Genomic DNA, 13,067 nt, shown 5'->3' on the forward strand with positions numbered 1-13,067 from the left:
CAAAGTGGACGTTGTAAACAGAAGAGAAAAAACACCAGTCCTCACATATCCTGCATTCTAATTTAGGTTATTTCTTTAGCCTGAGAAGCCTTGAGCATTTTTAAGTTTTATATTAGGAGAAAGATTCAAAAGAGAGAGATGAATAAAAGAGGTGGTTCCAAGGCGTGACAGACTGAAGGGAAGTTCGCAAAGGGCATGGGGTCATTGATATCACAAGAGGAAGCCACTATAAAATGCAAAAAAACCCAAACACCTGGGTTTTCAGTTTATGGCATTTACATGAACAAGGATTTTGTACAGAAACACAGTGGTTCAGTGAGAACAATATAATAGGTTTTAGAAGATTGTGATTCTATCCCCACACTTAATTAACTATACAAACAGAGGAAAGGCCCTTGAGGGACCATGGTTGCTTCTGTGTAAATTAGTGGTATCTTTTCAATAGCAAGGTGTTCTTACATTGGTTAAATGAGATTATAGATTCTCTAAAGAGCCTTATAAGTCAAAACTTTTATTATAAGAAAATGGTAATTGACAGGGCACATCTGCAAATCTTTTGACCTATATTTTGTGGTTCTTACAATTTAATTTTTATAATCATTATTTTTATTTATTAGACTATAATTGTAGTAAAAATTCATATTTTTTAACAAAGTGAATCAGTTATACATATACATATGTTCCCATATCTCTTCCCTCTTGTGTCATATTTTTATTTGATATTTTAATGTTTTTATATTTGTAAAATATGTTTACATTTATAAAACACTTGATTGTTTATTACAAGCAAGTTAACAAAATAAATTTAGAATATATAATTCCCCTTGACAACTGTGCACTAATACAAGAACAAAGACATTATTATGCCTTGTATGATCACATGTTACAATAGATGAGCCTTAGCTTACAATGACTGCTTTGTCTGATGTTTATTAGCCCATGCCTTGGTGCAGTTGAACTTGTCCTAAATTCACTGTTTCAGAGCTACAACGTGTATAGTACATTCATTGTCCTGTGAATAATACTCTCTTGCTTGAGTCAAGAGACTATAACCTAGGACTTCTAATGTTATTTTCTTATAGGTTCTAGAAACTCCTGCTAAAATGTTGAAATATGTAAAGACATTAAAATAGTTCAAATGGTGGAAACTTTATCTGATATGATTTTGAAAAATAACTGTGTAATCTGTATAGGATGAGAATTATCCCTCATTTTCCTTCTTGGTGCAAGCATTAATGAATGTCATCTGAGTGTGGATTTCAATTTGTCGTTAATCTATTTAATTCCAAATAAGACAATTCCATGATACACTAACTTTTTTATAATTCTAATCTCTATTACTGGGAGTTTCCAATAATTCTGAGATTATTACTTATTTTTTAAATTGATACCACAAAAGTTAAAGACAAAAAATTTGAAGTGTAATATTTTAAATGCTAGAATGCCTCAGAATCTTCTTAGACATATAACTCTGATTTATAAAAACAGTAATGCTCTTTCCCCTTAATCTCATCTATATTACTAAGTAAACAAATAAATACTTAAATTCAGAAATATTCTATGACTGCCCAGCTACATGTTTGGAATGTAGAGCCTAGAATCTCTTCACTACTGCAGTATATGTCATTGCTTTTGGTGGTTTTAATAATTAATTCTGCAAATATGGTGGTGAAGATGGAGTGAGATTTGGCTCAACCCTGCAATAAGCTAGTTTTTCCTGTGCAGGGGGCCGCAAACCATGTATCTACCCTGAGGCTCTGGTGATTCTGCCCAATTCCCCCTAAACAGAGTGAAGAGAAGGAAACTTTACTCTCCTTCCCAACTTGCCTCCTTCCTTTTCACCATCTTCATCTTCAATATTTGTTGCTTTCTTAACTGCTATATACTGAATAGATTTCTATAAAAAAGGTGGAAAATACTAAAGAAAACTATAATTACTCATAGCTCTGTAACTCAGAATAACCAGCCTTAATACTCTGCTATCCAATCATCTTTTGGTATATTATTTATAATGAGCACTGTAATGAATATTTTAGAAAAATTAGACCATTTATTTGATACTGTTTTGTAACCTATGTTTAGATTTGGCAGTGTGCTTGGAGCAACATCAGCTATCCTTACATATTCTTCAAGATTATGATTTTTAATTGTTCTATCACATGCTAACGTAAGGATGCATTACAATTTATTTAGTTAATCTACTGTTGGAAATTTATATTGTTTTTAATTTTTTGCTGTTATAAAATAACCATATTTTTTAGACTTTGTTTTGTATTGCCAAGTTACCTACAGGAAGTTATCAGTTGATATCCCAACTTAGTATGAGAATCCTCACTTCCTTGTATGTTTCACAATACTGAGTACACTATACTTATAGGTAGATATATAAATACAGAAGTCTGTGTCTGTATGTAGTATATGTGTATGTATGTATATATGTGTATATATGATAAAGTATAATATATAAAACATATAAGTGATGATGGTATCTTATTTTTTGTTTTATTTTATATTATTAAATATTTGTAAAGTGAAACTTTCATATATTACTGCCTATCTCTATATCTTCTTTTGAAATGATTAATCATGTTTATTGCCCAATGTTTTCTTCTGAGCAATAATCTGTAAGAGTTATTCATGTTTTAATGATATTTTCCTTTTCCTATTATCAGTATGTTGCAAATTTCCCCCAGATTGTAAATAAGTTCATAGTTTAAAAAAAATCAACCTGCTTTCTTTTTTGTTTTGAAATGCCATAATTATTTCATCTGATGTTAGGTCTGTTTACATACTTCTAGTCCATAAAAATATTCTATTTCTATTTTATTACCATTTTTATATTATTGTTGCTTTATAGTAGATTCTAATACTTTTAATACAACCACACCCATATAAATTCTGTAAGTTTTTTAAATTGCTTGATTATTCTTGCTATTTATTCATTTATTCTTCCAGAAAAAAGAAACCCACCTATTTATTTTATTTTTTCTTATTTACTCACTCTTCTAAAGAAATATAGTTTGGAAAAGAAAAGTAACAGCAAGTTTGTATGTTAATGGAAACAAACAGTGAGTGTTGAAAAAAATTTTTGCTACAAGAAGAAAAGGGGAGACTTACTTGAGTAGGCTAGAGCAATGGGATCTTATGCACAAGTGGAAGTTCTGCTTCTGTAGAATAACACATGGTGTTTACTCAGTAAGGATGGCTATGGGGGAGGAAATGTTCACAGTCTAAGGAGAGAAAAGTAAGTACAAAATAGTAATCTAGGAGAATCTAAGAGAGTGAATGGTCTGGTTTAATAGCCCTTTTCAAGATATTGTTCATGAATGTAAGGCGAAACCATTCAGTATGATTCTACAGTGTGATATTTTTTCCAGCCGTGTTTAGATACATGGCTGTAGGGAAAACAGGTGGAATTGATTTTGACTAGGATTGGATTTAGTTAAGAATAGAGTGAAGCAAGAAAGAGACAAGGGAGTTGGAATTTTGAACAGTGAAGTGATTTAAGTGAAGTATCATGAAATTTATCACCAGTAAGGAAAGTGGTGAGGAGCTGAGTTGGGGATGAGGGACAGAAAACAGGTGGTACCTCCATAGATTGTAGGTCCTGGTGGGGAGGAGAATCACTGGAGTCAGGGTACTTAGAGTGAGTGAACTGGGAAGAAAGAAGGTGGTAGTCAAGGAGTATGATGTATAAATTGAGACTATGGTGGGGTTTTTTTTTTATTGTTATGACCAGAGGAGATGAAGTAGTGTTGATAACAAGATCACTGAATGAGTGGAAATCGAGGACCCTAGAGGCCAGTGTGTTGAAGGAGTTATGGGTATAGATATTAAAATCACCAAAAGCTGATATAAAATTAGTGTTGGAGATTGTGACAATGAGCAAAGATTTCTGAGAAATGGATATGTAGTTGTACCAAGAAAGGGTACTGGATGGGTGACTTAATATGAGATTCAAAGCTGAGGATTGTTAAGGAGACCTGGTGCACTAGATGTTTCCTATGCCTAGAGTGTTTTCCCCCCAGACCTCCCAATACTTTTCTCCTTCTTATTCATTTATTGGGTCTTTGTTCAATTATCACCTCCTTCAAGAGACTTTGCCCCATCTTCTAATCTAAAATAGTCCCTCAAGGCATGCTCTACTTTTTATTTTACTTGTTTTATATTTTAATGGCATTTATAACTAATTGAAAACATCTTGTTTATTTACTTCTTTTTATACACTGGTTCTCTTATAGAATATAAATATTTTGAAAATAGTGATTTTTCTTATCTTGGTTGTGGCTGATTTCCCAGACTTAAGATTTCTGGCATATAGTAGGCAGCCAATAATTAGTTGTTGAATGAATGAATGGATATTCATAGGGTTAAATAGTGTCTCCCACTTTCCTGTGACTTCTTCCAGAATCCAAATACACTTTCTTAAAGCCACCTTCCAATTCAGAGTATTCATTCTTATAAAAATTCCTATTTACAACCTCCCCTCAAGAAAGATGAATGTAAAACACAAGTAGGAAAAGGTACAAAAGTAAGCTTGTTCTGTTTGCCTTGTGATAGTTATTGAAGTTAGGACTCAAAGATGTTGTCACTCATTACTTCAAGAAAGACTCACCAGTGGGATAATGAACTTGAAGTATAGTTATCTTCTGATTTATTGTTTTCAACTATCACTATACTGATATACCTAGCAAATTGCTGCCCAAAGATTAGCACTCCACAACAGTAAACTTGATGCCCCTCTCAGTATGACTATACCCTTTGTTCACTTTTTTTTGGAAATCAGACTAAAGATAAATTTAAAATCTTATTAGTCAGAAAAAAAGAAGGAAAAAACCCATTTATCTGTCTTCAGTTGTTCTTTCTTTATACAAAAATCTAAATATCTTTATATTTTTATGCTAAATACAAAGTACTAGAGATAAACTTATGTTCTTATGTTTTGACTATAAGTAGAAATATCAAGTAACTAATTAACATGCTATTTAGTTTATGTATAATAAACTAGAAATAGCATGGTATAGAAGAATGAGCCCTTGGTGTTGTCAAGAACTAATTAAGATAACAAATGTAAATTAATTTCCCCTTCTTTTCTTTTTAACATACCAAATATGTGTTATTTATCTTCTTACACAGAATAAAATTATCCACCTTAATTTGATGCCCTAGGCAAGAAATTTTTTCCACATTGTATATGGTTATTATGTAGCATGATTCTAATTGTTGCTGTCCTATTTTTATAAAGTGTCATTCTGTAATCACATCAGTAATGTAATGTTTCTAATCATTTACATTTTAATCCTCTGGCATTATGAACATTTTACACAGTAGTTGATTTATGTTTATATGCTCAGAATATTTCAAGTTCAAAACAAAGTGTTCTTTTGGTGTTTTGAGTATTTTATACACAACTGAAAGAGAAATTTGCTTCTATTTTCAATTCTGCTGCCATTTATTGAGCACCTATCAAGTGAAAGGCTCTGTATTAGTCAGCTTGGGCTGCCATAGTAAATACCATAAACTGGGTGGTTTAAACAACAGAAACTTATTTTGTCACAGTTCTGGAGGCTGGGAAGTCCAACATCATGGTTGGGTTCTGGTGAGGACTCTCGTCCTACTTTGTAGATGGCCAATTTCTCAGCGTCTCCTCACATGACAGAGCAAGAAGAGAACAAGCTCTTTGGTGTCTCTTCTTCTAAGGACATTAATCTCATTGTGAGGTTTCCACACACATGACTTCATCTAAATCTAATTATTTCCCAAAGACCTCATCCCCAATACTATCACTTTGGGGGGTTAGGGCTTCAACATGTATATCTGGGGGAAACAATCCAGACCAGAGTAGACCTTAAATTAAGAAACACACACTATTTTTTTGAAGTAAAAATCAGTTAGATTGTAATTGCAAGAGTTTATCACTATTTAGATTTCCTTTTGGAATGTGGTTCTTTACAGCTGCTTGAAAATTATATTTTCTATATATTATGAAACACTTATGGGCACTCTACACTGTAAGATTTTGCATCCAAACAGACTATGCAATCTGGGAATTTTTGTTTGTTTTTTTTGTTTTATGAAAAAAAGTTTTTATATTTACAAAACTAGACAGAAAAGTTAATGAACACTTATAAACATATGACCAGTTTCAACAGCTATCAACTCAAGATGAATGTGGTTTTCTCTATACTTCACCGACTTGTATGCAACTTACCGCAAATCTGGAATCAATCATTGTCTCAAAGTTCTAGTATTTCTTTAGTATTTCAAGTTTTCAATTTTTCTACTGGGGTATTTTATTGCTACTAAGTTGGTTATTGTTTTTTTTTTTTTTTACTTGTTTTTCAGTTGACAGAGTAGGATAAGTATGTTTTGTTTTGATTTTGAAAATCATATATATTCTTAGTTCCTACTGATTTTTACAATTGGAATTCAAGATTTGAGGAATTTTAGTTAATTACTTCGAACTTATATTCTCCCATGACAAGAATCTCTGTGTCAGGAACATCAGGGGTGATAAATTTATATTATCACAAAATCACATATTTATTTCTTCTAATGTTGTACATATAACAGTGTCTATAATGCCAACACTACCACCAACATTGTTATTACTGATAGAAGGTAATTTGCAGTTGTTTTGCCCATAGAATAGCCCACTAGGAATCTGAAGTCAAATTACTGTGTATGTGTATTTTTAAAAAGTTATTTTATAGTGAAAAGAACATGAGATCACCCTCTTCACAAATTTTTATGTGTACAATACAGTATTGCTAACTATAAGGACACTGTAGTCCAGCAGATCTCTAGAACATATTCATCTTGCACAATTGAGACCTCGTGCCCATTGTTTAGCAACTCCCCATTTGGAAGAGTTCCTCTCAGTGTGGTCATACCACCAACTGGATACACATTTAGGATCATTGGTTTCATTTTATTTTTAATTTTAGAATCTTCTTGTTTAAAATTTGGTTTTGTTTTATAGTCACCTGAAATATTTACATGGGTCAGTGACAAAAATGCAAAACAAATTATATTAAAAAAACTAGCTAGTAGCTCATGTCTTGTATTCCATTCTTTTCATCCCCTTATTTATTAAAAAAGTTTCCACTTACATTGTCATATATGTGTGTGTGTGTATATATATATATACACACATAAATACATACATACGCATACATATCAGTAGATGAATGGTAGCCCAAATAGGCCATATATATGTGTGTGTGTGTGTGTATATATATATATATATATATATATATATATATATATATATATATATATATATAGACACAGAGAGAGAGAGAGAGATGTTATTGAAATGACAATCTGCTTTTCTTTCTCTAAGTGATTTGGTCATTGTATATGGATGCACCTCCCCCATTTTTTTTTCTTTTTCTTTAAAGTCTGATAATTTTACTAGGATATGTTTTGGTGTGGGGTAGATTATTTTCCAAGGTATGTATGAACTTTCAAAATATAGTTTCAAATCTTTTTCCTTTTTTTCAGGAAATGTTTTAGAATTGTAATTTTTGGTATTTGTTCTATGTTTTGTTTTTACTTTATAAGGATATAAATGAGCTACAGTTCAAATTATTCAGTTAATAGTGATTAACATAAGGTTTACCACATGGGGTCAGTTTTGGCCAATACAATCAGACTTTTACTAGTTCTAATGATAGGTATGTTACACAGTATTTCCTCTTTGATCTCATAGTCAAAGACTAGGGATGCACTCTGTTACCTGGCTTTCCCAAATTCAACTTTACCCAAACTATGTGCCACAGAACATTGAAATGTTTCTTTGGTAAAATACTTACTCTATAAAATAAGTTGAGAAAAAAAGGTAGATTAGTCAAATTAAGCAGGCTTATTGAAAATGGGCATTATAGTCTTCAGAGAATATTACATGTAGCGTTCTTCAGAGAAGCATATTTGTAGCATTTCACAAATGTATCTGACAAGTAACATTTTTACAATAAACACATTAACATCTCTAAGTGAGATACAATTTGGAAGATATTGACTTAATTCATTTGCTATGGAACTGTCAACAAAGTTATATAAACACATTCAATTTTTAGTATTTTTCCATTTGTACCAACTTTTAGAAAAATATAATCTACAAATTAATGCAGTAACATTTTTATTTATGCAACACTTTATTTTCTCATAAAATAGTAGGGTATCTTTTTAAAGTATCTTTGACTTAGGAAATTATGATAATATAAGATTTATTCTTTTCTCAATACTCACTAGAATACTTTTTCTCTTTAATCTGCAGTTTTCCTTTTTCTTTTTTGCCTTGTAAAGTGTAAAATTTTAGTAAACTATTTCTAAGATATATGAGTCAATGAATTTTGATTACTGGCTCTCAACTTGGCATTGGAAATGTGGCATTAGACCATATTTTGAGTTTTATGTTATTTCTTAGATGTATAAGTTTAAGATATTCTGAAGAGTAAGAATTTTTTTTTTACCTCTGACTAATAGGAGTTGCAAATATGAGTGTTCATTTGGTATTCATTTTATTATTATTATTATTTTAAACATCATTTTTTACCTCAGCTAGAAGATTTTTTTCTCTTTTTTCTGTTCATTTGGATTTTTGGGGAGCGCTGGTTTTGCAATGAATAATCATTGAAAGCTAGAATCGTAGAGAAATTAGAGTGTTGTTTTGAATATGCTAAATTTCTAAGTGTAATCAAACTTTCAAATTAACAGCAGAACTTTAATATAAGCTGAGTGGCATGGGGGATAGCTGATTGCTCTGTGTTTGTTAGCATCAGTTGTTACCATGCACCTTGACTAGCATGGGCACCACAAGGTCTCCAATTTCGAGACTGTACACTTTTGATTCCTCTTTAGTTTATAATCAAGCTCGACTGTATTACCCTGCAGGTTACTACAATTAGCATGTATTTAACTTAAACTAGACCTTTTTTTTCTTTGAAAAGAATACTGAGTACCTACATTATGGATTTCACTTCTGTAAATACAAAAAGTTCACTCCTAAGTTAGCCATCTACAATTTCCAAAGAAGAGGAAATTAATTTTTCACACAAGAGAGACTGAGGGCAAGCTCTTGATATTTTATGGAATTCATTCATCAGAGATGGACTGCTAAGTGCACTCTTTAACTTTGTAAGTAATAATTAAGATGAGAAAGAAAAGGATTGGTCCATGGGCACACAGTAGACACTATCACCTTAGAGAACAGATTAGAATTTAAAATGATCTTAAAAATTCAAAGAAATGATCAGAATTTATCCAACACAAAGTTCTACTTAAGCAGAAAAAATATCTGCAATATTTAAAATGAGTAATATGTACAATCACAAAAACTGAGCATGGGTTAAAAATAAAACAAGAAAAAGAAAAAAGGTAATACTCCTTATATAGTGTCCAAGGGTAAATACTCTACTGCATATAAGTGAGAAAAAGAATGGACTTGTGTATAAGGAGCTCAGTTTGAATCTTCACTCTTTATGTATAAAAACTGACAGAGAGCCTGCTTTGTGCTGCACCATGTGCAGGGTCTGGAGGTACAATTGTGAGTAAAATCATGCATGGTTCCTTGTCTTCTATGGCTTATATCTAGTGGATGAGACAGAACTCAATCACATAATAATAATAATGAAAATATATAGTTAAATAGTGAGATGAGTGATCTGAAGACAAATAAGATCAGATTATAAAACTGCATATTAAAGGAACCTTAACCTTGAGTGAAGGTTAGCAAACACTTTGCTGATAGAGGAATTTAAGTGAAGATCTGAAGGTTTAGTAGAACTTTATTAAGTAAATGATGTGAGGAGGAGGTCGTGCAGCTAAGAATATTCCAGGGTGGGAAAAAATAGTGAGAGCAAATATTATGTGGAGGAAGGGAGCATAGTGTTTTGGGAGAATAGAAGGAAGGTCACTGTGGCCAGTGTGCAAAGAAGAGAAAATGGAAGGAATGTGAGGATAAAGAGGTGACTGGTGACAGATCATGGAGGGCTTTGCAGGGGCATGCTAAGGATTTTGACCTTTGTTCAAGGTGCCACAGAACAAGAGGAGGAAAACAGAGTGGGGCTTCAGAAGGACGTAACATCCATGGCCTATTCATTGAAAGGCACATGTATTTACTGTGAGTAGGTTGCATTATCTTCAAAATCTCAGTGGCTTATAAGGATACTTATTTCTCACTCATGTGTCTGGCATTGCCTGGAGCAGCTTTGCTCCAAGCTTCAGTCTCCAAACTTGGAGTCTCTCAGAATTTCTAATTAGGGATTCAGTATGTACCCGGGCATGGCTTTCTTATATCAGGAGGTGGAGGAGGTGTGGGTGGTGGGTAGGAGTCAGGGACAGGAATAGCATGGGCCAAGCCAAACCAGGCAAACACTTTTTAAATGCTTTGATCACAGATGCCTCATTCACATCTGCTTACACCACTGCTTCCATTAGCCAAAGCTAATCACATGACCAAGTTCAAAATTCATAGAGTGGGAAACATGCTCCTTCTATAGCGGCAGGGGAGTAATTATTTGGTGAACAATAATATAATCTGCCAAAGGGCTTTCTAGAAACCATGTGTTGAAGTATGAAAGAAAAATTACCCTGGGCCAGTAAAACAGGCAAGGAAGACTTTATTCAAGACTGTTGCAACAGAAGAGAGAAACTTGCAATGGGGAAAAGAAAGAGAAAGAATTAACAATTGCAAGTTTTCTAAAGTAAATGCTCTAAGAAAAGGGAGGATATCGAAAGATATCTGTCTAAAGTTTAATCAAGTTGAGAGGAACTTTAAGGCTCTCTTGGTCAGAAGGACGAACAAGCTTACAGTTAGAAACATCTCAGAAATATCCCTTATAATCTTTCTTTATGAAATGATACACTTCCAGGCATTGATTAATTTCTTCTTTGAAGCATGGATTATCTAGCAGCATACTGCTTAACTCCTCAACAGTTGAGGGTTCTTTAGACACCTTTTTGTTAAACTTCCATTGAGATTAGAGAACACACTCTATTTGACTTGTGAGTCTTGCTTTATGGTCCAACATAAGAACAATATTTTTAAACGTTCCATAAGCACTTGAAAAGAATGTATATTTACAGTAACTAGGTGTGGTGTTTCATATTATATACTTTAGGTCACACATAAATATAACATGCAGTACACTTTTATATATATTAAGATATTAGGTCAACTGAGGATATTGCTAACAAGACTTGATAATAGATTGTGTATGGGGAGACTAGAGTTAATAAAGGAATCTAGAGTAACTAGATTCTTGTTTTATGGTTTGAGCCAGAGTGTGAATGGTGATTATATTTCCTGAGGAGAAGACTCAAAAGGAACTAGTTGGAAGAATATGTTAATTTTGGCCATGCTGAGTTCAGATGCTTAATTGACATCCAAGTGAAAAAGTCCATCCACAGCAGTAGGAGTTCAGAGCTCAGGGGTAAAGATGGAAATGGATATATAGATTAAGGAGTCATATAAATGATCCTTAGCAGCATGGATTTAAAGAGGTCATGTTGTGGGAGTGTTTAGTCAGAGAAGAATCCTAAAGCATTCCATCTTCAGAGATAGAATAAGAAGAAAGAACCATCAAAGGAGAGCAAGAAGAAGTAGTTAGCAGAGCAAAAGGAAAACCATAAGAGTTTGGCTAATAGAGTCAAGGAAAAATGTGTTTTTAAGATGAAGTGGTTAACTTTGTTGAATGCTCCCAAGAGGTTAAGTAGTATGAGAATAGAAAAGTGACTATTGGTTTTGATAACTGGAGATGCTTGGTAACCTTAACAAGAACAGTTAGCAAAAGCTTATATAACATTTATCTATATTTTTTTCCAATAGAAAATTTATAACATTATTTAATCATGAAAGAATGAATGGAAGATTAAAAACTATAGTTTATACCTTATACCTTAAGCTTATAGTTTTGAAGGGAATAAGATGTGCAAAAAAATTAAAATAAAATTTTGCAAGTCCTATGCTAAAAATATATCCCATTCTATAGAAGATGGAGATGTGCATGACCAATTTAGCTCAGGGAAGCTTTCAGAGAAGGAAAGGTCCTGCAGGCTGAGGCTTGAGAAGTACCTGGCAGTTTTCTAGACAGATGTTGGAGGAAAGAGGTTCCCAAAGGCACTGACGAGTAGGTTCTAAAGACTCAGAGGTAGGACATTTAATGGGATATTTAGAGAACTGTACAATCACCTTCTGAGATATGTAGAAATGTGTGTGATAGGGAGGTTGGTCATGCCAATGACTATAGGGTGTTACAAGCATTTAGTAAGGGGTAGTAATACTAAATTTCCTGGAATCTTTGAGTGGATTCTCCTGCTCAACTTATCCTGTAAACCTCAACAGAGCATTGCTAAACAGAGAAACACTATAGTAGAGTATGCTACATGGCTGAGAGGATGAGTATTTGGAGAGTGGGAATGAAGTCCAATATGACAAATGTTTTAGAAATAGAATCCATTTAATCTGATGGCAGATCAGATAGGTCTGAGGTCATGCAAGGTTGTGACTGCCACATTTTAGACATAAATCACTGTGTGGGTAGCAGTTATTTTCAATCAGATAGAAATATAGGGACAGAAGCACATGTCATAGAGTGGGAGATGACAAGTTTGTTTTGGAACAGGCTAAAGGGTTTGTGGTACATATCCAAGTATAATGTCCAGCAGATAGTTGAAAATAGGAATGTGGACTTCAGAAGAGATTGGGAATGGAAATAGAGTTGAAAATCATACGTTAATATTAAAGGAAACCCAGAGTAGGTAACATTTCTCAGGGAGAGTTAGTAGAATAAAGATAAAAGAGAAATTAATCAAGATAAAAAATAAACTTTAAGAATTTTATATGCTTTATTCAAAATTCTTTTGCCATACAAAACTTGTCTGTGTTTTATAAAGTTGTTTTAAGGAAAGCAAATGTAGTGATGCAAGGAACTGTATATTTTTAATATACTCAATCAGAGTATTTGGAAATTTCTATTTTATTTTACATAATATCTACTCTGGTAATTACTAGTGGTCAAGTAGTACTATGATGTAAAATGTTTACTCTTCAAGTATTCCCT

This window comes from Leucopleurus acutus (genome assembly GCF_964270905.1).
Source record: "Leucopleurus acutus genome assembly, chromosome: 11".
Classification (NCBI taxonomy): Eukaryota; Metazoa; Chordata; class Mammalia; order Artiodactyla; family Delphinidae; genus Leucopleurus; species Leucopleurus acutus.